At 34.4% G+C, this 27791-nt stretch overlaps 1 pseudogene; it reads left to right on the plus strand.

Annotated features, from left to right (window-relative positions):
- Nucleotides 1–21848: 21848 nt before the first annotated feature.
- Nucleotides 21849–27791, plus strand: part of LOC123246609 — a 115953-nt pseudogene continuing 110010 nt past the window's right edge.

Consider the following 27791-nt stretch of genomic DNA (forward strand, 5'->3'; position numbering starts at 1 on the left):
TCGAAACTACCACACCAATGCAACTACCAACAATTTGGAAATTGGTCTTGTTCAAGGACACATGACAAAACTAGTGGAAACGCGCATCGGCCAAGGGTGGGGGGGGGCGCGGGGGGGGGTTTGAAGGGGAAAGGGGAGCATGAATCATGTAACCATGTTAAAAATGAATATTAATAAATGTTTAAATTTTTAAAAAAATAGTGGCCTAGAGCTAAATCTATTGTACTTCAGGTGACATCAAAAAAAGCAAGGTAAGAAATTCCTATTTCACACAAGGCAGAAGTTAAAAATCTATATAATAAAATATATATTAAAGGGGAAACTAACTTTTGTTTAAAGACCCCATAGATAATAAACAATGTCAGTACTTAATATATATGCACAAAATGCTAGCATCTAAATATTTAAAGAAAAACAATAGAATTGCTTGAATAAATAGAGTATGAAAGTAATAATTGGGAAGTCCAATATTTCCTTTCAGACCAAGACAAAACTAATGAGAAAGAGACAGCCAGAGAGAGAGAGAGAACTTAAAACTGATTAAAACTCTAGAAAAATTGGCCATTGTTATTAATGATTAATGAATGGGAATAGCATGCAAGTGACAGTTTTCACCTGTGCATGGCACCTTTACAAAAACAGACCACAAACAAATGCAGAAAAAGTAGAAATGGTAAAAATATAATTTACTGACCACAATTTGACAAAAATTATTTTAAGTAAAGTGCCTTTGAAGGAAATATTAAAAATAAGTTCAATAGTAGCAATAGCCCATGAACTTACCCTGCTCAATCCAACAAAGATACCATACCTTGAAAGAAACTATCCTAACTTAGCATCTTGGCATCTTGTCCATTACCAACATTGACACTTATGAATTCTCTAGAGAAAGAAAAAGCATCAAGGCCCTTGTGGAATTTTGAATTGCCTATGTGTTCCTTCTATATGTCACTATCATTATACTTTACTTCAGACTCATCCTTCTTCCTAAAGACAATGTGTATGTTCGTAGGAAAGTACATTCTAAGTTTGGGGATGAATGTTTTATTCAGTATTATTTCTATCAGGCTTTTAAAGCAAATTTCTTTTTTTTAATTTAAAAGAAAGTTACTTGGAAACTTAATATCAATCCTAAAAATGAGTAGATAAAAGAACAAGGCATAAAAACAATAGAAAATTTCATTAAAGAAAATTACAATAATGAAACACTAAACCAAAACTTTTAGGATGTAGCTTAAAGCAGTCCTTAAGAGGGACTTTATACCTGAACAAGAGAAAGAACATACGAATGAATTAAGCATGTAACTAGAAAAATAACAAAAAAATAAAAAGACTAAAAAAATCAGAAAATTTGAAAATCAGATTAATAATTTGAAAGCAAAATAACCATAAAATTGATAAATAAAACTAGGATCTGGTAGTGGTAGGAAAGGAGAAAACTGATAAATTATATAAATAATTAAATCTGATTTAGAGGGTAGTAGGTGGCATAATGATAGAGCACACGGTCTGCAGTCAGGAAGACTAAAATTCCTGAGTTCTAATCTGGCCTCAGACCATGTGACCCTATACAAGTCACTCAACTCTGCCTTAGTTACATCATCTTTAAAATGAACTGGAGAAGGAAAGGGCAAAGTACTCTAGCATCTTTGCCACCAAAACCCCAAATGGGTCACCAAGGGTTGGGCAAGACTGAAACAACTGAGCAACAACAAAATCTGATTTAAAGAGAAGAAAAACTATTTGTATGAAAAATGAAAAAGAAAAACCTATGTCAAGTAAAGGTAAAGAAAACTGCAAGATTATGGTAAGGAGTCATCATACTAGGACAGAGAGGATTATAGATCTCCCTTAAACACTTCACTGTGGTTAAAGACATACCAGTCAACTAAGATGAAAAGAATCATCTCTAGATACTACCACTCTATCCAAGGATCTATAGAAATACCACCAGAATTCTGCAAGGAGAATGAGGTAACACCACTGGTGCAGATAGAGGGTGAAGAACAGAAAGCATTACATAGTTAGCCACTGAATCCTCTAGGGGTCTATGACCTCCTTTGGTTCAGCAGCACTCAAACCCCAAATTTTCCCTCTGTCCCATAGTAGTTGAAGAAAACTTTGGTGCATCCTGAGCTGAAAGGGTGTCCAAGGTCAGCTTATGCCATTCAAACCTTGACCTCTAAGAAATAACACATGTGATGAATACAGAGGAGCATAGTAAGAGCTTTGTGAACTGATGCAATGAAGTAGAGCCAAATAAACAATATACAGAGTAACTACAATAGTGTAAAGGGAAAGAACAACTACACACTAAAACTTCAAAAGCAAATGTAACAAAATTGTAAAGATGAAAGAGCTAAAGGAAGGGGGAAAAAAACAAATCATCAAGAATTTTTTTAAAAGACAAAAGAGAGCAGAAAGAAGTTCCATTGGAAGCCCAGAAAAGTAGAATAATTTTGAACATAACATGATGAATTTATTATTTCCTTTGTAGGAAAGAAAATATGCATAATAGATATATTTGTTCATTTTTGTTCTATTTTCATCTATTTTTATATTCATTCTAGTTATCTGTTTTACCTCAAAACCTTTTTGGAAACATGGTATATAACTAATAACTTTTTAAAAATTCTTTGTAATATGATTCATCTAGGGATTGGATCAGGTCTTATTCTATAAGCAGAGGAAAAATATGAGAAAAATCATAAATTCACTAACACTGGTATTAATTTAGTAAATTTTCCTGTATTCAAATACAAAAATTCATCAAAATGTCATATGCTTTGTTAAAATAGTTGTTGCTTGGTCACAATATTTGCACATAGACCTGCTGTGTTGCAAAGGTGCCCTTTGAATAGACTTCTTGAACTGATGGCAGAGATAGAGCCCCAAAACAATAGAAATTGTTGAATTGAATAGAACCTTTAAAATCGATCAACAAGCATTTAATAATAAAGGATTTCCTAACGCAGCTAGGTGACTCAGGAGATTGAAAGCCAGGTCTGGGGATGGGAGGTCCTGGGTCAAAAACTGGCCTCAGATATTTCTTGGCTATATGACCGTTGGCAGCTCACAAGCCCCAATGCCTATCCTTACTGTTCTTCTATCTTGGGACTAATTGACATCAATTCTAAGACGGAAGATAAAGTTAAAAACAAAATAGTACATACTATACTCTAGACTGAAACAACAAAGATATCAAAATCAAAATAAAAAAGTTTCTACTATCAAGGAGCTCATAATATATTGAGAGTTATATTATTATTTTATTATATAAAACCTTACTTAGGAAGTTTTTCCTATTTAAGTCTATTCCAAAAACAATACAAAATAAGAAAGAAATTTATAGGAACTCTTTAGGAAAAAATATTTTAAATGGCATTTATTCTTTAGAAAAGAATGTGGAACAGGGAAAATATTTTTATAACAAAACTCTCTGACAAAGGTTTAATTTCCCAAATATATAAGGAACTAAGTCAAATTTACAATCAAGCCTTTCCCCAATTTACAAATTGTCAAGGGACATGAATAGGCAGTTTTCACATGAAGAAATCAAAACTCTCAATAAGCACATGAAAAAGTGTTCTAAATTCCTCCAGATTAGAGAAATGGAAATGAAAACAAATCTGAGGTACCACCTTATACCTAGCAGATGCCAATATGACAGTAAAGGAAAGTGATAAATATTGGAGGGGATGTGGCAAAATTTGGACACTAATGCACTGCTGGTGGAGTGTGAATTGGTCCAACCATTCTTGAGGGCAATTTGGAATTATGCCCAAAGGGCTATAAAAGAATGCTTGCCCTTTGATCCAACCATTCCACAGCTGGGTTTGTTCCCCAAAAGATATAATAGGGGATAATACTGGAACAAAAATATTGATAGCTGTGCTCTTTGTAGTGGCAAAACTTTGGAAAATGAGGAGGTGTCCATCGATTGGGGAATGGCTGAACAAATTTTGGTATCTGCTGGTGATGGAATACTATTGTGTTCAAAGGAATAATGAACTGGAGGACTTCCATGTGAACTGGAATGACCTCCAGGAATTGATGCAGAGCAAAAGGAGCAGAACCAAGAGAACATTGTACACAGAGACTGATACACTGTGGCAAAACTGAATGTAATGGACTTCTCTACTAGCAGCAATGCAATGACCCAGGACAACACCGAGGAACTTATGAGAAAGAACACCATTCACATCCAGAGAAAGAACTGTGTGGGCAGAAACGCAGAAGAAAAACATATGATCAATCATGTGTTTTCATCGGGATATGATTAGGGTTTTTTATTACAAATAGGAATAACATGGAAACAGGTTTTGTACAATGATACATGTATAACCTAGTGGGATTGCTTCTCAGCTTCAGGAGGGAGGAGGGAAGAAGGGTGGGAAAAATTATGAATCATGTAGCCATGGAAAAATATTCTAAATAAATAAATAAAAAGAAAAGAATGTGGAAATCATGGAGGTGCTTCTAACTAGGAAACTTGAGCATTAAAACCCAAGTGTGATAATTTTTTAAGAAAGGAAGATAAATTCAATTAACCCTGGGCATTTAGTTCAGATAAATGTAGTTGGGCTAGAAACCAAAAACAAAGGCAGGCACAAAATGATGAAGCATACATGTCTTTCTCAAGGCTACCCACTGTCCATAAAAACTATATTTCTTTACTTTACAGAAGACTTGCATGGGAAGTTTGCAGCAGTGGGGGCTAGAGAAACACGTAAATAAGGGATCTCTTGGAATGAGTATAAAACCAAGCCATGAGAAAGCCACAAGAAAAGCCCTGCATAGATCCATATGGTATGTAAGGCTTCTCCTCCATGACATTTTTATGAAGGTTATGTATATGCCCCGTTCATCTTCATTCTTCTGGTGCTAATTGCTGTCTATTGGATCGTGTGCTACTGTGTACAGAGACCACATGCTTCCCTCTGACACTGCCACAGCATCGAGTGCACAGCATTGTTCTGCTGTCCATAGATAAGAACCTGCTGCTGCTGCTGCTGCTGCCTGACCACAACAGCTGGAAATATTCTGCCCTTAAAAGCTTATCTTGTTGATACTCAAGTTGAGCTATTACATAGTGGAACAAGCAAATAGAGCAAAGGGACTGTCTGTGGGCAGCTCATGGCAGCCGAGAAACCTCCCATGCGCTTTTGGATGGGTGTCTCATTTGGGGAGTTGATAATGATGTTTAACATAGATGCTTCCTGTGAAGGGAACATGCTGATGGAGTTAGCCACTGGATCAAGAGAAACATGGGTAACTGATCCAGAGTTTATGATTCACTGTAAGGCTAGTGACAATCTGGGATTTTTCTCTCCTCTTCCCCCTACACTCTCCTTTCCAAGTTTCAACACATTTAATTTTCCAGGGGATTTATTTTGGAGGAGAAAGAGGACAGGAAAGAGCAGTCCCTGCTTTAGAAGGGTAAGCACAACAAAACAAACATGGTTTTATTCTCACCTTCAGGACCAGAAAGATACTGGTTATATTTCTCTTGAGCATGAAATTAAAAAAACAGAGCTCCATCTCCTTCCAGCACTCTCTTTTCACTGGAACGGTCAGCCACTGCCTGGGAAAGAGGTCCAGATCCACATTCCAGGAAGGTTAATCGTACAAATCCAGGTTAGAGTTTAGTGAAGTGATAAATATAGTGTAATAGGGAATATAGTGTAATAGGGAAAGCACAGGGTTTAGACCTGTGTTCCAATCATTGTTCTACTACATACTCTTGCTATGACTATGGGGAAATTATTTAACTTCCTTGGACTTGTTTCTTATCTGTAAGAGAAGAGAAATGGACTAGATCTCCTCAGAGTTTCTTTGTAATTTTAGATCTATGATCCTATTTCTAAAGGAACCATCAAGAAAGAATCATCATAGCAGTTAGCCTATGCATTGTCTCAAGCAAGAAGAAAGGCAACAGTTCTTGAATTCTCTTCCGTTTGCCACAAGATGATTATGTTCTATAATTAGATGTTAACAAGATGTTGAGATAACTCAAAAGTTTTTCATAAGCATCTCTTCCCTCTTTACTTTTGGTAACCTTTGCATTCTTCTAAGTGTATCCTCCCTATTCCAGTACCCTAGTCCTATCTTTTGTCAGGGGTTCACTCTTCCTTCAAATCATTGATTCATTTGTGATTTCAGAGTGGAAGGGCCAACTGAGCTTGGTCTTTGGGCTGAAACCTGGCCTTGAATCTGTGCCTTTTCTCTTGAGATTTTGTAGCTTAGCCAATTCCTCTGGATCTCCCTGACCTTCCCTATTTCAATCACCATTTCCTTTCCTAATTACCTGTAGGTTTGGGAGAAGGGTGGATTTTGGTGGTAGCAATCAAACTTTGAAGACTTAGTTTTTCCCCATAGTCAAGTAGGGCTTACACTTGATACAAATTATCTTCTGATTCATTGTGTATAACTTCCTTAACCTTAAAGGCAACAAAACCTCCTGGGGCTGAGTGAGAGCAGGCTCTATCTCAGTCTCCCATTCCTGTGTCCCTCCCCCACCTGAAACTCTCCCTAGGCGATTGTTAGAGAAACCTTGTATCCCTCTGTCCTTTATAATCAACCCTGAAACTTAATAAACCCTGTTGTCATTTAATCAAACCTTCTGCTAACTCATTGGTTGAATGATAAAAGAGGATAAGGAGACAAAGGAATAGTTTCTCTTGGGGTCCTGAGGGGAGCTGGAGGCATCCATCTTGGAGGAAGTGGTGATCTCTATACTTCCTCTGAGAAGCCCTTCTATTTCACAAGCAGGGAAGAGCCTTGGGACTCCTCCTTTGTGAACTTGAGAAACTGACTAGAAAGCCTTTTAATTAGTTTCAAACCATTTCTGACTGGCCCTAACCTTTTGTCTGTAGAAGTGCCCTTCCTACCTGGAAGGGTTCAGCCCATTTCCTTTCAGTGTCCTCTGTTTCAAGCCTGTGTACCCAGCCTGTGTCTCCTTGTTGCAGCTGCCTGCCCAATTACCTCATCATCTCTCCTACCACCTCCATCTACTACCTCCACTATTGCACCCTCCTTTCCCACCTACTGACCCATCCACTTGATTTATTCCCTTATTACATTACATGTAGAAATAATTTTTACAAAGATTTTTTTTTATTTTTTCATTAAAAATTCCTTCCCACCCACTCCACAGATGGTAACCATCTGATATAGGTTGTTCCAGTGTTGTCATGCAACATAAATTTCCATATTCCTCATGATATGAAAGAAAACATATCATATATGCAAGAAAAAACTCATTAAGGAAATAAGGTGATAAATGGTATCATTTATCTGTATTCATATTTTGTCAGTTCCTTCTGTGGCTTGTGGAAATAATGTTTCATTATGAGTCCATAGAGTTTTCTTGGATCCTTGTATTGCTGATAATAGCTTAGTCCTTCATAGTTGATCATTGTACAACAGTTCTCTTACTGAAAACAGTGTTCTCCTGATTCTGCTCACTTCAGTTTGCATGAGTTTATAAACATATTTCCAAGTTTTTCTGAAATTATCCTGTTTGTTGTTTCTTATGGCACAATAGCATTTCATTACACCATATACCACAACTTGTTCAGTCATTCCCCAATTGATGGACATCCCTTCAATTTCAATTTTTTTCCAAAAAAAAAAAAGAGCAGCTATAAATATTTTTTGTACAAATCAGCCCTTTTCCACTATTTTTGGTCTTGGGATAGAAACCTACTAGTGATATTTCTGAGACAAAAGATATCCACAGTTTTCAGGTGCTTTGGGCATAGTTCTGGACTTGTCTCCAGAATGGTTTTATCAGTTCACATCTCCATCAACAGTGTTTTAGTGTTCCAATTTTTCCATATCCCCTCCAGTGTTCATCATTTCCTACTTTTCTCATATTAGCAAATCTGATAGGTGTGAGGTAGCACCTTAGAGCTATTTTAATTTGCATTTCTCTAATCTAATCTAATAGTGATTTGGAAGATGCTTTCCTGTAATTATAGATGGTTTTCATTTCTTAATCTAAGAGCTTCCTTTACATGTCCTTTGACAATTTATCAATTGGGGAATGACTTGTGGTCTTATAAATTTTCCTCTGTTCTCTGTATATTGGAGAAATGAAGCCTTTGTCAGAAATACTTGCTATAAAAAACTTACCAGTTATTTTTTTCCTTTCTAATCTTGTTGCATTGCTTTGGTTTGTATAAAACTTTATTTTTCAGTTAATGTAATCAAAATTATCCATTTTACTTTTCATAATGTTCTGTGTCTCTTGTTTGGTCCTAAATTCTTCTCTTATCCATAAGTGTAACAGGTAAACTATTATGTGTTCCCCTAATTTATTTATGCTATTACCTTTGATTTCTAGATTATGTATTCATTTTTATTTTTATATTAGTATATGGGATAAGATGTTGGTCTATGCTTAGTTTCTGTCATATCATTTTCCAGTTTCCCTAGAAGTTTTTGTCAAATTGTGAGTTCTCCCAAAAGGTTGGAACTTAGGGGAAAATGCATTTTTGGCTAAGTTTTCCAGAAAAATTTACAGGAATGAGTCTTGTCTTTTTTTTGTATTTATAAATTTAGTCATATCATTTTTGTTTCTTTCTTCTTAATGTAATAAATTATGTTAATAGTTCTTTATATTAAATCATCCTTTCTCACCTAGTAAAAATCTGTTTGATCATGATGCATAATATTTTTTATATATTGTACTCTCCTAGCTAACATTTTATTTAGGACTTTTGCATCTATATTCATTAATGGAATGGGTTTATAATTTTCTTTCTCTGTTTTTGCTCTTCCTAGTTTAGATATCAGAACCATATTTTTTCATAAAAGAAATTTGGTAGGACTCCTTTTTTATAATTGTGCAAATAATTTATTTAATATTGGAATTAGATAATATTTAAATGTTTGATGAAATAAGAAGTATGAACTTAAAACCATCAATAAATATTAACTTGTGCCTTCCCTATAAGATCAAGAGTGAAACAAGGATGCCCATCATCACCAATATTATTTAATGGTGTATTAGAAATGCTAGCAAAAGCAGTAAGAGAAAAAAAGGAAATTGAAGGTATTGTAATGAGCAAAGAGGTATTAAAACTATCTTTGTTTGAAGACAACATGATGGTATATATGGAAACCCCAGAAATTCAACTTAGAAATTAACTTAAACTATCAATAATTTTATCAAAGTAGCAAGAGACAAAATAAATCTACATAAATCATCACCATTTCTATATATCACTAAAAATATCTATATAAACGTAATTATAAAACATTTCATACAAATAAAATTAAATATAACTAATTGAGAAATATCAATTTTTTATGAGTGGGGAGAGTCAAAATAATTAAAATAACCATCTTACTTAAACAAATCTACTTACTCAATGCAAGCCAAATTGAATTAACAAAAAATAATTTTTAAGTTAGAAAAAATAATAACAAAATTCATTTGAAAAAAACAGTCATGAGAATATCAAAGGGATTAACAATACAAATGTACAGGATATCTAGCAGTACAAGATTTTTACCTATATTATAAAGCAAAACTATCTGGTGCTAGCTAAGAAATAGAAAAGTTATTCATTGGAATGGAACAGACATACCACAAACAACTATAAAAGATTCTAACAACCTAGTATTTGATCCAAGTTAAGGTCCATGTTTTGGAGATAAGAATTCACTATTTGATAAAATTGTTGGGTAAAATGAAAAGTAGTCTGGCAGAAACTATATATAGACCAATATTTCACACTAATACCAAGGTAAGGTAAAAATGAATAGATGACCTAGGCATAAAGAGGTAAAATAAGCAAAGCTGCAGAAAAAGGAACATAATACATATCAGATTTATGGGTAGGAGATTTTATGAATCAGCAAATAATAGAAAGCATTGTGAAATGTAAAATGGATAACTGAATACATTAAAAGGGTTTTCTGCAAATAAAACTAAGGTAGCCAAGATTAGAAAGAGAGTCGTAATTTGGGGAAACATTTATAGACAGTTTCTCAGAAAGAGGTCTCAGATGTGAAATATATAGTGAACTTTGTCAGATGCATAAGAATATTCCAATTCATAAATGGTCAAAATATATCAATAAATAGTTTTCAAACTGAAGAAATTAAAGCTATATAACTATATGAAAATGCTCTAATTCACTACTGATTAGAGAAATATAAATCAAAAAATTTCTGAGATATCATCTCATATCTATCAGATTGACTAAAATGATAAAAGGGAACTATGACAAATTTTGGCCAGGATGTGGAAAAATGAAGACACTAAGACACTGTTGGTGGAATTGTACACTGATATTGCCATTTGGGAGGGCAATTTGTAATTATTCCCTGAGAGTTATAAAACAGTGTATACCTTTAGATCCAGAAATATTATTTCTATTTCCCAAGGAGGTCAGAGGAAAAGGAAAAGAGCCTATGTGTTCCAAAATATTTATAACAGCTCTCTTTGTGGTGACAGAATGAGAAATTGAGAGGATGACCATCAATTGGAGAATAGCCAAGCAAATTGTGGTATATGATTGTATAAGAAATAATGAGCAAATGAATTTTTGAAAAATATAGAAAGACATATGAAATTATGAACAGTGAAATAAGCAGAACCAAGAGAATACTATATACAGCATCAAAAATATTGTTTGAATAATGACATATTTCCACTTCTAGAGAACTGATAAGTAGAAATATGATATGGATTTATATGCACATATATATTTTTGTCAAATAACATCTTTTCTAATGGGGTGGAAAGGGAAAGACAGAGTTAACTGGGTATTTAAATGTAACAAAGTAACAAATTTAAATAAAAACAAACCAAAATAAAGCAAAAGTTTAGACCTTTGGGTTTATTGAATACTAGGTTATTTATCACTATGTGTTGGTTACCTGATCTATCCACTGATCAACTACTTTATTTCTTAGTCAGTACAATATTTTTTTTTGATGCTTACTGCTTTATAATAGAATTTGAGATCTGTTATATTTAGGTCTCCATTGTTCATTTTTAAAAAGTTAAATATCTTGGTATTCTTGACCTTTTGTTCTTCCTCATGAATTTAGCTACTGGGTTTTTTTCCTAGCTCTGAGAAATATTTTAGGGGTAAACTGATTGGAATGCCACTGAATAGATAAAGCAGAACTGCCATTTTTGTTATGTTGGCTTTGTCTACTCATGAACACTTAAATTTTTTTCCAACTGTTTAGGTCTTGCTTTGTGGGCAAAATATGTATAATTCTGATCATACACTTGAGTTTGTTTTGGTAGGTACTAGGTATTTTATGTTGTCTTCAGTTATATAGAATTCATTTTTCTATTTCTAGTTGTACTTTGTTGTTTGGTATGTAGAAATGCTGGCGATTTATGTGCTTTTAATTGATATTCTTCAACTTTGCTAATGTTGTTGTTTGTTTTGGTTAATTATTGTATTTGAATCTCTTGGATTCTCTAAATATACCATTGTATCATCTTCAAAGAGTGATAACTTTGTTTCCTCAATGTCTATTCTAATTCTTTTTTTCTTCTTTTATTTTTATAGCTAGTTTTTCCAGTTCAATATTGAATGAGTGGTGAAAATGTGCATCCTTGTTTCACTCCTGATCTTATTGATCTTATCTCCATTACAAATAATACCTTAGTATATGATCCTTATGAAATATTGCTGTAATACTCTTGCTACTGTTTTATTTAAAATTTTTGCATTAATATCCATTAGGGAGATAGGTCTATAGCTTTATTTCTCTATTTTTTTCCTCTTCCTGGTTTAGGTATAAGCACCATATTTGTGTCATAAAAGGAACTGGGTAGGATTCCTTCTTTAGTTTTTAAAATAGCTTATTTGGTATTGAAATTAATTGTTCTATAAATTTTTGATAGAATTCACTTGTCAATTCATCTGGCCCTGGGGATTTTTTCTGAGAGAATTTGTTGATAATTGATTAAATTTCTTTTATCTGAGATAGAGTTAAGTATTCTATTTTTTTCTATTCTATTCTATTATTATTCTATTACATCTTTTAAATGTTCATCTATTTCTCTTAGATTGTCAGGTTATTTGAATATGGTTGGGCAGTTTCTTCATTCATTGGCTATGAATTAATTTTTTTTATTTTTGATACTAGTAATTTATTTTTGAATTAAATTAGTCCAATAGTTTATCTTTTTTATTTTTTCTATAATAAAAATTGTTCTTTGTCTTATTTTATTAGTTAATTTTTTTTTACTTTCAACTTTAGTAATCTCTCCTTTGATTTTCAGGATTTGCAATTTTTGTTAATTAGGATTTTTTATTTGTTCTTTTTCTAGTTTTCTTTTAGTTAAATGTCCAATTCACTGATCTGTTCTTTTCCTATTTTATTGATGTAAGCATTTAGAGAAATAAATTTCTCCCTAAATTCTGCTTTATCTTCATCTTATGGATTTTGATATGTTGCCCTTTTATTATAATTTTCTTTATGAAAATTATTCTTTTTCTCTATAATTTGTTTTTTGACCCACTAATTCTATAGGAGAAGAATATTTAGCATGCAGTTAATTGTTCTTTCTACTGCCTTGTGTTGAAGGTGATTTTAATTCTATTATGATCTGAAAAGGAGGCATTTAATACTTCTGATTTTCTATATTTGGTTTGAGGTTTTTATATTCTATTATGTGGTCAATTTTGTGAAGTTGCTGTGTTCTTCTGAGAAAAAGGTCTATTCCTTCTCTTCCTATTCAGTTTTCTCCAGAGGTCTGCCATATAGAACTTTTCAAAAGTTTTACCTACCTCAACTTCTTTCTTGTTTATTTTTTGGTTAGATTTATCTAGTTCTCAGAGTGGAATGTTGAGAACTCCCACAAGTATTTCCTCCTGCAATTCATATAATTTCTCCTTTAGAAATTTAGGTGCTTTACCATTTGGTTCATGTTTAGTTTTGATATTGCTTCATTGTCCATGGTACCTTTTATCAAGATGCAATTTTCTTCCTTGTCTCTTTTAATTAGATCAAGTTTTACTTTTGCTTTGTCTGAGAGCATGATTGGTTTCCTTTTTTTTTCATTTTTTTAAACCCTTTACTTCTGTGTATTGACTTATAGGTGGAAGAGTGGTAAGGGTAGGCAATGGGGGTCAAGTGACTTGCCCAGGATCACACAGCTGGGAAGTGTCTGAGTTCGGATTTGAACCTAGGACCTCCCGTCTCTAGGCCTGGCTCTCAATCCACTGAGCTACCCAGCTGCCCCCTCCTTTTTCTTTTTTTACTTTAGTTGATGCATAATCAATTCTGCTCCAGTACCTTACCTTACTTTATGGGGCTTTCACTGATTTAAATGTGTTTCTTATAGATAGAATATTGTGTCATTCTGGATCTTAATCCACTCTGCTTTTCTCTTCAATATTATGAGTTCAGCCTACTTATATTCATAGTTATGATTACTATCAGTTACTCTCCTTATTTTCTCCATTATTATCTTTTTCTCTATCTTTTTAGCCTTTCAGTGTTCACAAACATTTTGCTTCTGAGTACTGCCTCCCTCAATTCATTTTCCCTTTTGTTCATTTCCCCCTCCCTCCTAGTTTTCTGTTGGAGAAGATATGTTCATATAGCAAATTTAGTATGAATGTTATTCCCATGAAAGTAAGGTTAAGGTATTGTCCATCAACCCCACAACCTCTCCTTTTTCACACTTCTTCATGTAAGATAATTAATTCCCCTTCTATTTCTCCTTTTTTCTTTTCTCAATGTGTTACTTTTTCTTATCCCTCCCCTTTTTTATATCTTCCCTTCTTATTCAACTTATCCCCTTCTGTCTAGGCATACTTCCTTTTTGTCCCAATAGTGATAAAATTCTTAAGTATCTTAAGTAACTTAAGTATCTTGGTATCTCTAATATCATAAATATACCTTAAGTACCTTATGCATCTCTAATATCATAAATGTCTTAAGTAACTTAATTATCACATTACCACATAAGAATGCAATCAATTCAAACTTATTAAATCTCTTAAATTTTCACTTTTCCATTTAAAGTTTTATGCTTCTATTGAGTGTTAAATTTGATCCACAAATTTTCTTTTCACCTTTGGTCTTTTTTCAGAAATACCTGGCAGTCCTCTATTTCATTAAATGATGATGTTTCCTCTGGAGGATTATGCTAAGTTTCTCAAAGTAGATTAATCCTAGAATATCATGTTCTACACTTTCCATTCTTTTAATATAGAAGCTTCTAACTCTTGTGTAATACTGACTATAGCTCCATGATACATAAATTGTTTCCTTCCATCTGCTTACAGTACTTTTTCCTTGGCCTAGGAGTTGTGGAATTTTACTAGTCCTGGGATGTTTTATTTTGAGTTCTCTTAAAGGATATGATCAGTGAATTCTTTCCATTTCTATTTCCCCCTCTTTTTTAAGGATATTTGGACAGTTTTCCAGATGATTTCTTGAAATAAGTTGCCCTGAATTTTTATGATTGTGCAGAGGGAATTTTGTCCCCTCCCCCATTGTCTACCCAGTCCATCTCATTATCTACATGATAAAAGGGTTTGAGTAGAGCCCACCTAGGTCTTTTTGGCTCAGAATGTCCTGGAGCAGGGAGGAGAACAGACAGAGAATCTTGCAAGGCTGAGTTACACATGGTCAGACAAAATTAGAGTAAGGGAATTTAAATCTATCCTTATCTATCTTTTCTATTTGAAGTGATTATTAATAAATTTTATAGAAAATAAGAATGTGGTAGATATTAATTTTAAACCCAATATAATCATGCCTTTCAGGTATTCCAATGATTCTTAGATTATCTCTTCTTAATCTATTCTCCAGATCAGTTGTTTTTCTAGTGATAAATTTAAAATCTTTTTTTTATTTTTTTAAAAATTTTTTTTATTATTTCCTAACTTATTATGGAAGTATTAGCTTCCACTTGTCCAATTCTAATTTTTAGACAGTTATTTTCTTCCTTATGCTTTGGTGATTCATTTTTCATTTGGCCAATTTTGCTCTCAAAGTAGTTGTTTTGTTCATTTTTTATTTTTGAACCTTCTTTTCCATTTGATCCATTCTAGTCTTTAGGAAATTTTTTCTTCAGTGTTTTTGCTCCATTTCCATTTGGCCCATTCTAGTTTTTAGAGAGGAGTTTTTCTCTTTAGATTTTTTTTTCAAGTTGGTGACTGTCATTTCTCTTATTTGATTTTTTAACTTCTTGGCTGACACACTTTTTGCCTTTGCCTTTGAGGTTTCATATGTTTCCATTTTGGCATTTTTGTCCTCGTCCAAGTTTTTATTCTGATCTGTCACTAAAATAACTAAGGTCAGATTTTTCCTTTGTTTTTTGATCTACCAGTTTTTCTTTTTGTTTTTCACTACTTTGTCTATATGTTGAATTTCTACTTTGCTCCTGGTGTAGAAAGTGTCTCCAGCCTACAGTATAGTCTGCTTTGGCATTTAGAGTAAGTCTTGCTACTTTTGGATCCCATAGTGTGCTCTTGTGGGGGAAAGGGGATTGGTTGAATTGTTGGGATGTTCCCAGCTGTTTCATCCATTTAGGTTCCATTTTCCCTGTTGAAAATTCCCCTGGTGTTTTGGGAGATGAGCTGACCCCCAATCCCATGACACTTTTTCCCTAGGCTGCACTTGGTAGACTAGTCTGACTGGTACCATTCCTTGGTCCACATTCTATAAGCTGGTCTTACCTGTACCCTCTTTTATGCTGAATGTTGTGGGCTGGTACCACCTGTTCATTTTCCTTTGCTGTGTTTTGTGGGCTGGCCCCACCTGTACCCCATCCTGGGCTGAACTTGGTGAGCTGATCCTGTTGGTATACTTCCCAGGCACAGTGAGTGGGATGGTTTTTCTGGTACCTTTCCCTAGGCCACATGCACCTGACTGATCCTTGACCTGCAAGTTCCCCAGTGTCACAAGTGCTGATCTACACTCTCTTCTCACCCTGTAAGCTGGTCTGCTCTTGCTTTTCCTCATTTTGAGGGTTTTTTTCCTTTTGTGTGTGGTTGTGAAGATGTTTGAAGAAAGATTTGGGTAAGCTGGGAGGGTTTCTTAATCTACCATCTTAGTTACCAGAAGTGGAAATCCTGTTCAAGATTTACACTGATGAAACAGCACTATAGGCATCCAAGTAAATGCCAGAATAGGCTCACTTTACCCACTTGTTTTTCCCTAAGTGAAGCATTAAGTAGTATTCTTTTATTAGCAGTAGCCAAAAGTATTTATTAAGTATTCGATAAAGGCAAGTTACTATTAAGTGGTGGAAGGCTCCACAATGTTTCAAGACTTCAGGCACTCAGTATATTCTGAAAAAAGGAAAGTCCTCTTAATACTTTCTCTCTTATTCTTACCTCTTGAAATTTACCTACATATGACAAATCTGTATCTTTTCTCCTTAGAAATAATATGTCACCTAGTTGTTCTAAAAAATTAACACATCCTCATGGGAGAAGAGAGTAGACCCATTCACCAATGATATAAGAATATTTAGCCATAACTTTCTGAAGATAATACCCCTTCATTTGTTATCTGACCTATTTATTACTCTAATAGGAAAAATAAAACAAAGGTTCTCACAAGTAGGTCAGTGGAAAATACTTTTGAGGTAAATTGGACAACTCTACCCATGCTTATAATTAAATAGAAGTTCATTCTTCCCTTCTTGAGTATGAACTACTTGAAAGATTTTTTTTAGGTAGACACTGAGCTTATGTCTCAAAACTTTAATTTAATTACAAAATGTAGCCATCTACTTGAAAACATTAAACATATGAGAATAATAGCAGAATGGTGGTCAGGAACATTTCTATCTGAATTTTATCACAGTAAGTTAAGAAAAATAAGATAACCATAACAATAGTAATTCATAAAAAATTAATATTTAAAAAGATGTCATAAATATTCAGAGTTTCCAAGCCATATGAAAGAAAAAATCTTTCAAAATATAAATATTTAACAGAAAAAATCAAAATGATGTGGAACCAGGATAAGATATATATCATATTTATTTTCTTATGTGCTATTAGGGTTATCCTGCAGAGAAAGAGTTTACATATCAATACTTTTCTTTAACTACAAAAGGCAATTATTTTATCCATCTCTGCAAATGCCAATAGAATTTTAAATGTAAAAAAACAATGACTGTATAATGACTTGCCCAAGTGCAATTTCTAGCTGAACTTCTTCAAAAAAGATGAGAATGATATAAAATAATTTAAATTTATGCTGTTCTTTAAGGTGTATCATCAAGAGAATAAAATCCTCTTTAAAAATCCTTAACTTTCATCTTAGAATCAATACTGAGTATTGGTTTCAAGACAAAAGAGTGGTAAGGACTAGGCAATGGGGGTTAAGTGACTTGCCCACGGTCACACAGGAATTAAGTACTGTTGCTTTTTTTGAAATTGATTCTCTTCCTAGATAATCTAAGATACAATCTTCCTTGGTTTTTTAATGAGGAAAGTAGGAAATTAGCACCCAGGCTGTCAGGCTGTCTCTAAAGACCTGAGAGTCCCATAATGGAATGGAGCCCGGTTTTGAAGGAGAGTGGGTGGTTTGGCCAAGCTGAAAAAGAGGAGGTATTGGCTGTGTGGCCCAGCTTTGCCAGGTATCCAAAGAGCTGATAGAGTGGGATTTGGATTTCACTGAGAAGATAGTTCAAGCAACTATCATGGCCTAGGTTGAGGAAAGGACTGGATTATCTGTTGGTGGACTGTTTAACAGATTTATCTACCTTACTCCCTAGAGCAGTTTTGGATTGACTGGCTATATATTGGACTTGTGCCTGGTTCCTGTGACATCTACAATCATCTTGGAGCACCGTGAACCAGTGCAGTGAGAAGCGCACCTCTCCAGCCCCTCTTATTCTAGTTAGAGGTTTAGCTTACTTTAGAACTTAGTTTAGTTAAATCATTAGGACTATTCCATAGAATAGAAAACTCCTCTCTTCCTCTTCCCTCGTTTAATACCAATAAACCCAGTTTGTTTGTACTTCCTGTTTCCTCTAAGCCATAAAGAACCCACATCTTGAAGTTACCCACTTCATTGGCTTTCCCTGGTTGATAGATTGTCAGTTACCTGACCAACTGTCATTCTCAAATCTCACATCCCCATTTGGTTTCCCTGTGTTTACCTGTCAGACCTTCCCTTGTGAGGTGTGGGAGTGTCCCCAGTTTGTCTGGCATCTAGTTATTCTCCTATTCGCAGTATTTCTTTTTCAGCTTCTAGGTAATAACATCAGAAAGGCATATCCCAGTTTCTTCAGAAATTTTGCCTAGATCTTCAGGATAAACATTGAACATTTCAGTCTAAAACTTGGATCTTTTATCTATAAATTACCAAACATCTAAGTATTTGGAAAGGTCCATGTTTAGGAATACATTTTTCATTATTTACTTGGATATTTGTTGCTATATAGACCAGCATTTCTCAAACTAATTTGGCAACAAAGCATTTTTGTATTTGAAATGTACTTGCAGAACCTGAAAATGCAGAACTCCCCAGATAGGTCACACAGAGAGTTAATGTGATAGCTAGGGCCAAAGTTCCAACACAAAGAACCAGGAGTTGTAAATGTAAAATGTAAATATAAAATAGGAAACTGAAATTAGTAATGTATCTTTTTCTGTTTCTTACATTTTTGGATCATATTCTGGGAAGTAGGTTGAAGAGAGATGTGTATTACCCTCACCAGGAGCAAATGGAAAGAATAAATAGTATCTCTTGTTCTTTATTTGCAGAAATGGAATCATGACGATTTTGAATCAGATTCTTTGCCAAATCTGGAGAAGAGAAAGAGTCCCAAAACCTAAAACAAGGAGCTTAAGTCAGACCACCTATGGCAAGTTGGGAAGAGTATTTCCAGAAATACTGAAGGACATTCATTTTTCATAATCAGCAACTTTGCCATCAAAGTTGTTGGTTCAGTGGTTTTCAGTCATGTTCAATTCTTCCTATCCCAATTTGAGGTTTCCTTGGCAAAGATATTGGAGGAGTTGTTTGGCATTTTCTTCTTCAGCTCATTTTACAGTGGAGGAAACAGAGACAAGCAAAGGTAAGTGATTTGCCCAGGGATGTCATACAGTTAGTTAGTGTCAGATTTGAACCCAGGAAGATGTGTCGTCCTAACTTATGGCCCAGCATTCTATCCATGGCACTACCAAAACTGTTTGTCCAGACACAAATGCTTGTGAATTTGTGGACATGAATGTGTAAGAGGACAGCTTACACTTTGATACTCAAAAGAAAGTGGTGTATGGATTGACTCACAACTTCCAGACCCAGAAAAATAAATGTCTTGGCCAACACTTTTTAACAATCTGGGAAAACTTCCTGAAAATGAGTCTTTTATTATTATAATTCTATAACAGGAAGATAATAAGAGAGAAATGAAAATATGTGTTAGTCAGAAAGGATTCTGGAATATGATCATTGTATTTTGGCACACAGTCATCTCCTAAGCAATTTTAGTCATTAAAAATACACATGAGCATGACTAATCTTCTGTGGTTCTTTTTACTCACTACAAGTGAAGAAGTCCAGATAATTTGCGATTAGAACAATAGAACTTTAAAATGAATTTAATAATTGTTTGTATAGTGTAGCATCCTAAGGTCATTTGGGCATTGTCAAAATAAAACATAAAACTGCACAACTTTCCAGAGAATTCAGAAGTATAAGTTGCCTATCTGACTCCAATCAAAAATAATACCAAGACTGTTGAATTTTGAAATTTCTATCCACATCTATGCTAGAGAAATTATTCAGTCAAAGTACAATTTGCTTCACTTATGAACTGAAACATCTGCTTAGTCTGTAATGCAACAGATAATTGTGCAATATTCTACATTGTTTCATCTATGTAGATTGGTCAAACAGTGTAACTAAAGGTCCTTAGCCTTAAATACATTAAAAGTATTCACTTTTAAAGTGTTAGGATTATTGTGGGACTGTTTTGAAGAGGAGAGGGAAAGAGAGAGAGAAAAGATCAAACAGTGATTTTTGACTACTTTGATGTTTTCCCATGAACGAAGGAAATAAATGGTTCAAAGCAGTATTTGCTCTTGGGGAAGAGGAGAATGGACAAGCATTCATTAAATACCTACTATCAGTCAAGTATTGTGCTGAGTGCTTTCCAAATATTATCTCATTTGATCCTCACTTCAAGCCTGAGAGATAGGATTGGGTTTGGATCATGGTACAAACTATTTTTCATTTCTCTGGTATCTTCCTTTGACTTCAAATCACCCTGAATCCTGCTACCTGTTTATTCTTCCTAAAGTATTGATTTTATTATACTGTTCCATTTATTATGCTACTCCTCTGAACAAAAACACTCAGTATCCCTCTATTATTAATTGGATAAAGTCCAAACTGTGTACCCTGGTTTTGAAGGTTATAGAATTTGATCTGAAAGGAACCTTAGAAGCTCTCTAATTCGACTTCCTTATTTTACTTTTAGTAATTTAAGATATTGGGAAGTTGTGTTATTTTGGAAAATAAGGTGGCACATTATACCTAAAATTCCTTAAAACTATCGCTGTCTTCTTAGGACAGGTTCTTCTGCCTGGCACACCAGGCCTAATCTATTCTATTCTATCTATAAATTATTCACTAAGTACCTAACTCCATAAAATAATAGACAGCCATCACTTACTCACTCCTTCAATCAGTTTTCTAAAGCAACCCAACGATCAGTTTCCCTTTGCCTCAGAGACAGACCTCCTACTCTCTAGAGATCCCAGAGGCCAAAGACCCTCAACTGTCAGTGGCTGCTTCCTTATCTTTTCACTGACCAACTGTCCCCCTTAACTTTCTGTCAGAGGGCAGGCTACTTCCTTCTTTTCAGGTCTTGGTCTCTTAGGTAATAGAATCTTCAACTCTGACTTATTGACTCCTTCAAATTCTGATCTACTTAGAAATCCTGCTCTCTAGCCTCTTGAGGAGACTGAGAGAGAGATTAAGAAAATCCCTTTAACATCATCTTTATTAAATATTTACCAAAATAATCTATACATGCTTCAAAGTCATCCTTAATGAGGGTATTAGAAGGGAGCAAAAAAGTGTTTTTATGTGGTATTCAACAGTAGACATCTTTGCCATCACACAGTTGACTAAAAGATTTAGAGAATAAATTATATTTGTTTGTTGCCTATACCATGAAAATCATTTCACTCATTACATCAAAATTGTCTTAAAGGTTCTTATCCAATCAATCTACAAGCATTTCTTAAGTCCTTAACATACAGTCAGCATTGTGACAAAAGGTAGAGATATAAAGAAAAAGCAAAAACTGATCTACCCTTAAGTAGTTTATATTTTGACAGTGGAAATGACATGTATAAATATGTTGGCATATATAATATATAAGTAATATAGAGTTGGTTACAAAGAAACTTAGGGGGTAGAATGTCATACTTGTGGTGTCTTTAAGGAAACCAGGTTTTGCAAGTCAGAAGTTAAGAAAAAGGATGTTCCATGTACAAAGAACAGACAAAGAAAAGGCAGAGATTTGGAAGATGGAGTATTGTGTCTGGACAGCAAGTATGAGCACATGGTTTTACTTGGGTGTATGGAATATTCAAGGAAACTAGCACCTCTGATATGTTAGGGCTTTCCAAGTCTTTTTCAGGACTGCTCACCCATATTTGGTGTTCACTTTTGACCCAACTCTTGCCTTTGTCTCCAAAAAGTTTTAATATGCACAGAGGCTACAACCTAGTAAAAATCATCTTGGCAGATGGGCCAAATCAGATTGTGAGCAACTGACAGACTTCAGCCTCATTGGTGAGTTATAGGAATGTCTACCCCAAGCATATGAAGACTTCCCCCAGTGGAATGGACAAGTGAGAACAATCTAAGGGGCCATGAAGTTAGCTGAAGCGGGCACTGTGGAGCACTTGGAGCTTGGTCAGACATCAAAGATACCAGTCTTACATTCACTGAAATTGGACCATCATCCATATTTCTGACCTTTACCTTTACACTTGTCTTCAACAAAACTGGAAGAGAGTGACACGAATCAAGATATCACCCCATGATGTCATTCATCATCTTAAAAAATGAGGGACAAACAACAACTGTCAAGTGAACAGAGGAGAGTAATGCATAAGAATAGGAAGGTAGGAAGCAAGAGTTTGTGAGGATTTTTACATGCCAAATAGAGGAGGTGATATTTGATTCTTGAAACATTAGGGAGGCACTGGAATTTATTGAAGGCAGGGACATGGTCAGTTTAAAACAGTCAGAACTTCATTTTAGAAAAACATAAATTGATTGAAGGGTTAGAGCATTTTCTAGTAGCAATCAATCAATCAAGTGTTTAGTACTATTGTGTTAAGGAATGAGATAGACAAACAATGAGTTTACGTTTTATTGATGGAGATGACAGGTAAGTGAGACAAGGAAGTAAGTATATACAGAATAAATACAAAATAAATATGAGATAGTTTAAGAAAGGGAAAGACTAGTAGTTGGGGAAGTGAGAATCAGAAAAGCTTCATATAAAATGTGGTACTTGATTTCAATCTTGAAGAAAGTAAAGCATTGTGTAAGGCGGAGGTGAGAAAGAAGTACATTTCAGGTAAAAGAGAAAGCCAGAAACAAAAGATGAGATACTGTGAGTCATAAATATCAAGAAGTCTAATAAACCTAAGGCAGAAAGTAGAAAACTGAGAAGAAATATGAAGGCCCAAAAGGTAGATTTGGATCTAGGTTGTGAAGGGCTTTAAAAGCCAAACAAAAGAATTGAAATTTGATCCTAGAAGTAATGGGGAGTCACTGAAATTTATTGAGTAGTCATAATAATATTATGTAGAACCTACTATGTGCTAGGCACTGTGCTAAGTGCTCTGAAAATTTTTTCTGCAAAATAGCCCTTGGAGGTGGGCACTATTATTATTCCCATTTTATGACTGAGAAAACTAAACAATTTTAGATTAAATGATTAGTATAATATGCCATAAAAGCTGCAATAAATATTTTTATACAAATAGTGTATGAGGGTGAGTATTGATGGGGGGGGAGGTGTATCTAGACTCCGCCCTTGTTAGTTTTCAATGGACCAGTATAGCTAACAATCCACCCCCAAACCCAGGGAAGACCAAGAGAGAATAAACTCAAAGAAGATCCCAAACTGGCAAAGCTATAGTGGGGATGTTGAAGGAAGGTGTTGGGGTTCACTTGTGACCCTAATAGGTTGGATCCCACCCTCAGAGCCAGCCCTGTTGAGACAAGCCTCCCCCCACTCCCAAGTTCAAATTAGCTTTTGCCCATCAAGATGGAGTCAGGTAATGTTCTGCCCCTCAGCCCAGCTCAGATCAGTCACCTCACCCCCTCAGTGTAACTGCTCCAGACTCTACGCATCAAACTATCAGGGCTTTATTAAATGATAAATTAAATTATAAATTCAGGGTACATGGGGAAAATGTATAGGGGAATCAAGGAAGAAGGGAAAGGATGAACTTCACTATCATCCATGTCTTCTCCCCAAGAGAACAGCTCTGGACTTCTTCTGAGGCTTGGTCACAGTAGCTAACTCTCTCTTCCCCCCTACAGTCTCCTATCAATTATTTCTAAACTAATATAAAAGGGAAGTAACAGGATCAATTGATTCAAGCAGGATCAGGGAAGGGATCTCACTCCCCCCTTCATTCAAGCCTGCTTCCCCTAGGAGTTCGGACTCTCCAGCCAAACTGGAGAATTGCTCTTCAATGTCTTCTTTGTTGGTATTTGTGATTTCCAATAGTCACGAATAAAAGTTCAGAGGAATCCAATTCAATCTGGATCCACCTCAAAATTAAAACCTCCCAACCAAAGAACCCATCCCCCAGGGTCCCAGTCTGGTCAGGAGTCAAGTGACACTTGAGAAAACTCCTCCTCCTCAGTGGCCCCTCCTTTTTCATTCTGAACTGGCAACATTCTACTGGGCTGTTTCAGGGTCCCTTCCAACTCCACTTGCCTGCTCCCCTTTGCAAATTTCAGTCCACAATTATAATAGGTCTTTCCCCCTTTTTTATCTCTTTCTTTGGGATACAAACTTAGTAATGATATTGATGAATTAAAGGACATGGACAGTTTTAGGGTCCATTGCAGTTCATTCAATCCTAATAATATCCCTAGGAACCTTGTCAAGTCATTCTTGGTATAGGAAAGCCTGTTTCATCTAGCCATAGGAATTTGCTTTAAAATTTCATTTTGAAAGAAAAATTATTTTTGAAAAAAAAAAAATCTTGATTTCCAAGAGGTCTAAGTACCTTATACTGTATAGTGAGAGATGAATTGGTCACCTCTGAAGTCAAGGGAGGTAGAAAAGGATGCAGATGTTTTTTTAGCATGTTTAGAATCAGATTTTTTTTTAGTGTTCAATCTCTTTTAATAAAAGAAAGGCTTGTCTCTAAGCTTTTTTTAAGGGCAAGAAGCATAGCTTATTAATCTTCATTTCTCCCTAAGCAACTGTCACTGTGCCTTCCACATAGCAAATGTCCAACAATGATTTCTGGTTAAATATTCCCTCCTTAACCCTGCCCTAAAGTCAACATAGTCCAATGCAGACATTTATTTGTTCAAAATACTTTATTTCATCCTAATGGATCTAGCCCCAATAGTCCAGGACCTTTGTCAATCCTTAAAATAATTAAAGCAATCAGTAAGATGAATTTGTGACCATTACCTATGCATCTTACCTAAAATAGTTCAATGGAAGGCAAGTTTTTTAAAGCCAAAGATTATGAGAGTAGAATTCTGTGCAGTAAATTCAGGTCCATGTCTCAATACTAGCAATATGTAATCTTGCCATTAAATATGAGATGCATGTACAATATTAATATCATCAATGCAAAGTACAATTTTCATTCTAATTCAACAAAACACAATTTTATGTAATTATATATATATATACACATATATATCAATATCAAAAAGAGTACAATGAAAATAGTCAAAGTAAGAGGTATCTAGATGGCTTAGTGGATAGAGTGCAGGGCCTAGAGTCAGGAAGATGGTGGTTCAGTCAGTGTTCAGTCTTTTTTATTTTATTTTATTTATTTATTTAATTTGGACTATTTTTCTATGGTTACATGATTCATGTTTTTTCCCTCCCCTCCTCCTTACCCCTTCCCATAGCCAATGAGCAATTCCACTGGGTTTTACATGTATCATTGATCAAGACCTATTTCCATATTATTGATATTTGCAACAGAGTGGTCTTTAAGAGTCAATTATTCCTAGTCATGTCCCCATTGAACCATGTGATCAAGCAAATGCTTTTCTTCTGTGTTTCTATTCCCAAAGTTGTTTCTCTGGATATGGATAGTGTTCTTTCTCATAAGCCCCTCAGAATTGTCCTATATCATTGCATTGCTGCTACTATAGAAGAGAAGTCCATTATGATAGAATGTGCCACCATGTATCAGCCTCTGGGTACAATGTTCTCATGGTTCTTCTCCTTTCACTCTGAATCAATTCCTGGAGGTCGCTCCAGTCCACATGGAATTCCTCAAATTCATTATTCCTTTTAGCACAATAGTATTCCATCACCAACAAATACCACAATTTGTTCAGCCACTCCCCAATTGTTGGACACCCCCTCATTTTCCAATTTTTTGCTACCACAAAGAGTGCAGCTATAAATATTTTTGTACAAGTCATTTTCCTTATTATCTCTTTTCATGTGTTTATTGAGAGTTTGGGTTTCTTTATCTGAATATTGCCTATTCATGTCCCTTGACCATTTATTAATTGGGGAATGACTTGATTTTTTTGTACAAGTGATTTAGTTCCTTATATTTGAGAAATTAGACCTTTGTCGGAGGTTTTTGTTATAAAGATTTTCCCCCAATTTGTTGCTTCCCTTCTAATTTTGGTTGCATTTATTTTGTTTACATGAAAACTTTTTAATTCAATGTAATCAAAATTATTCATTTTATATTTTGTAATATTTTCTTTCTCTTGCTTGGTCTTAAATTCTTTCCTTTCCCATAGATCTAACAGGTATTCTATCCTATTTTTACCTAATTTACTTATAAATTTCTTCTTTATGTTTAAGTCATTTACTAATTCTGAATTTATCTTGGCGTGGGGTGTGAGATATTGATCTAAACCTAATCTCTATTATTTTCTATTATATTTTCCAATTTTCCTAGAAGTTTTTGTCAAATAGTGGGTTTTTGTCCCAAAAGCTTGGCTTTTGGGGTTTATTGAACACTATCTTGCTGAGGATATTTACTCCAAGTCTATTCCACTGATCCTCCCTTCTGTCTCTTAGCCAGTACCATATTGTTTTGATGATCGCTGCTTCATAGTATAGTTTAATATCTGGTACTACTAGGCCATGTTCCTTCACATATTTTTTTCATTAGTTCCTTTGATATTCTTGATCTTTTGTTCTTCCAAATGAACTTTGTTATAATTTTTTCTAATTCAGTAAAAAGTTTCTTGGTAGTTTGATAGGTATGGCACTGAATAAGTAAATTAATTTGGGGAAGATTGTCATTTTTATTATATTAGCTCATCCTACCCATGAGCAATTAATATTTTTCCAATTATATAGATCTAATTTTAATTGTGTGGAAAGTGTTTTGTAGTTATGTTCATATAATTTCTGTGTTTGTCTTGGCATATAGATCCTAAATATTTCATATTGTCTAATGTGATTTTAAATGGAATTTCTCTTTCTAACTCTTATTGCTAGATTTTGTTGGAAATATATAGAAATGCTGTTAAATTATGTGGTTTTATTTTGTATCCTGCAGATTTACTGAATTGTTGATTATTTCCATTAGCTTTTTAGCTGATTCTCTAGGATTCATTAGGTAGACCATTCTATCATTTGCAAAGAGTAATAGTTTAGTATCCTCATTGCCTACTTTAATCCCTTCAATTCCTTTTTCTTCTCTAATTTCTACTGCTAGGGATTCTAGTACAATATTAAAAAAGAGAGGCGATAATGAGCATCCTTGTTTCATTACTGACCTTATTGGGAAGGCTTCTAATTTATCCCCATTGCAGATGATACCTGCTGATAGTTTTAAAATATATGCTGTTTACTTTTAGGAAAGGCCCATCTATTTCTATACTTTTTAGTGTTTTCAATAGGAATGAGAGTTATATTTTGTCAAAGGCTTTTTCTGCATCTATTGAGATCATAATGTGATTTATGTTGGTTTGTTTGTTGATATGGTCAGTTATGTGAGTAGTTTTCCTAATAATAAACCATCCTTGCATTCTTGGTATAAATCCCACCTGATCATAGTGAATAATCCTCATGATAACTTGCTGGAATCTTTTTGCTAATATTTTGTTTAAAATTTTTACACCTAATTTCATTAAGGAGATTGGTCTGTAGTTTTCTCTCTCTGTTTTTAGTCTGCCTGGCTTTGGAATCAGTACCACATTTATGTCATAAAAGGAATTTGGTAAAACTCTTTCTTTGCTTTTTTGTCAAGTAGTTCATATTGGGATTAGTTATTCTTTAATGTTTGACAGAATTCACTTGTGAATCCATCTGGCTCTGGGAATTTTTCTTAGGGAATACCTTGATGGTTTGTTCAATTTCTTTTTCTGAGATGGGATTATTTAAGTATTCTTTTTCCTCTTTTGTTAATCTAGGCAACTTATATTTTTGTAGACATTCACCTATTTCACTTAGATTGTCATATTTATTGCCATATAGTTGGGCAAAATAGTTCTTGATAATTACCTTAACTTCCTTTTCATTAGAGATGAGGTGACCCTTTTTCATCTTTGACACTGTTAATTTGATTTTCTTCTTTCTTTTTTTATTAGTTTAACTAGTACTTTATTAATTTTTT

Source organism: Gracilinanus agilis, chromosome 4, assembly GCF_016433145.1.
Source record: "Gracilinanus agilis isolate LMUSP501 chromosome 4, AgileGrace, whole genome shotgun sequence".
NCBI classification, from domain to species: Eukaryota; Metazoa; Chordata; class Mammalia; order Didelphimorphia; family Didelphidae; genus Gracilinanus; species Gracilinanus agilis.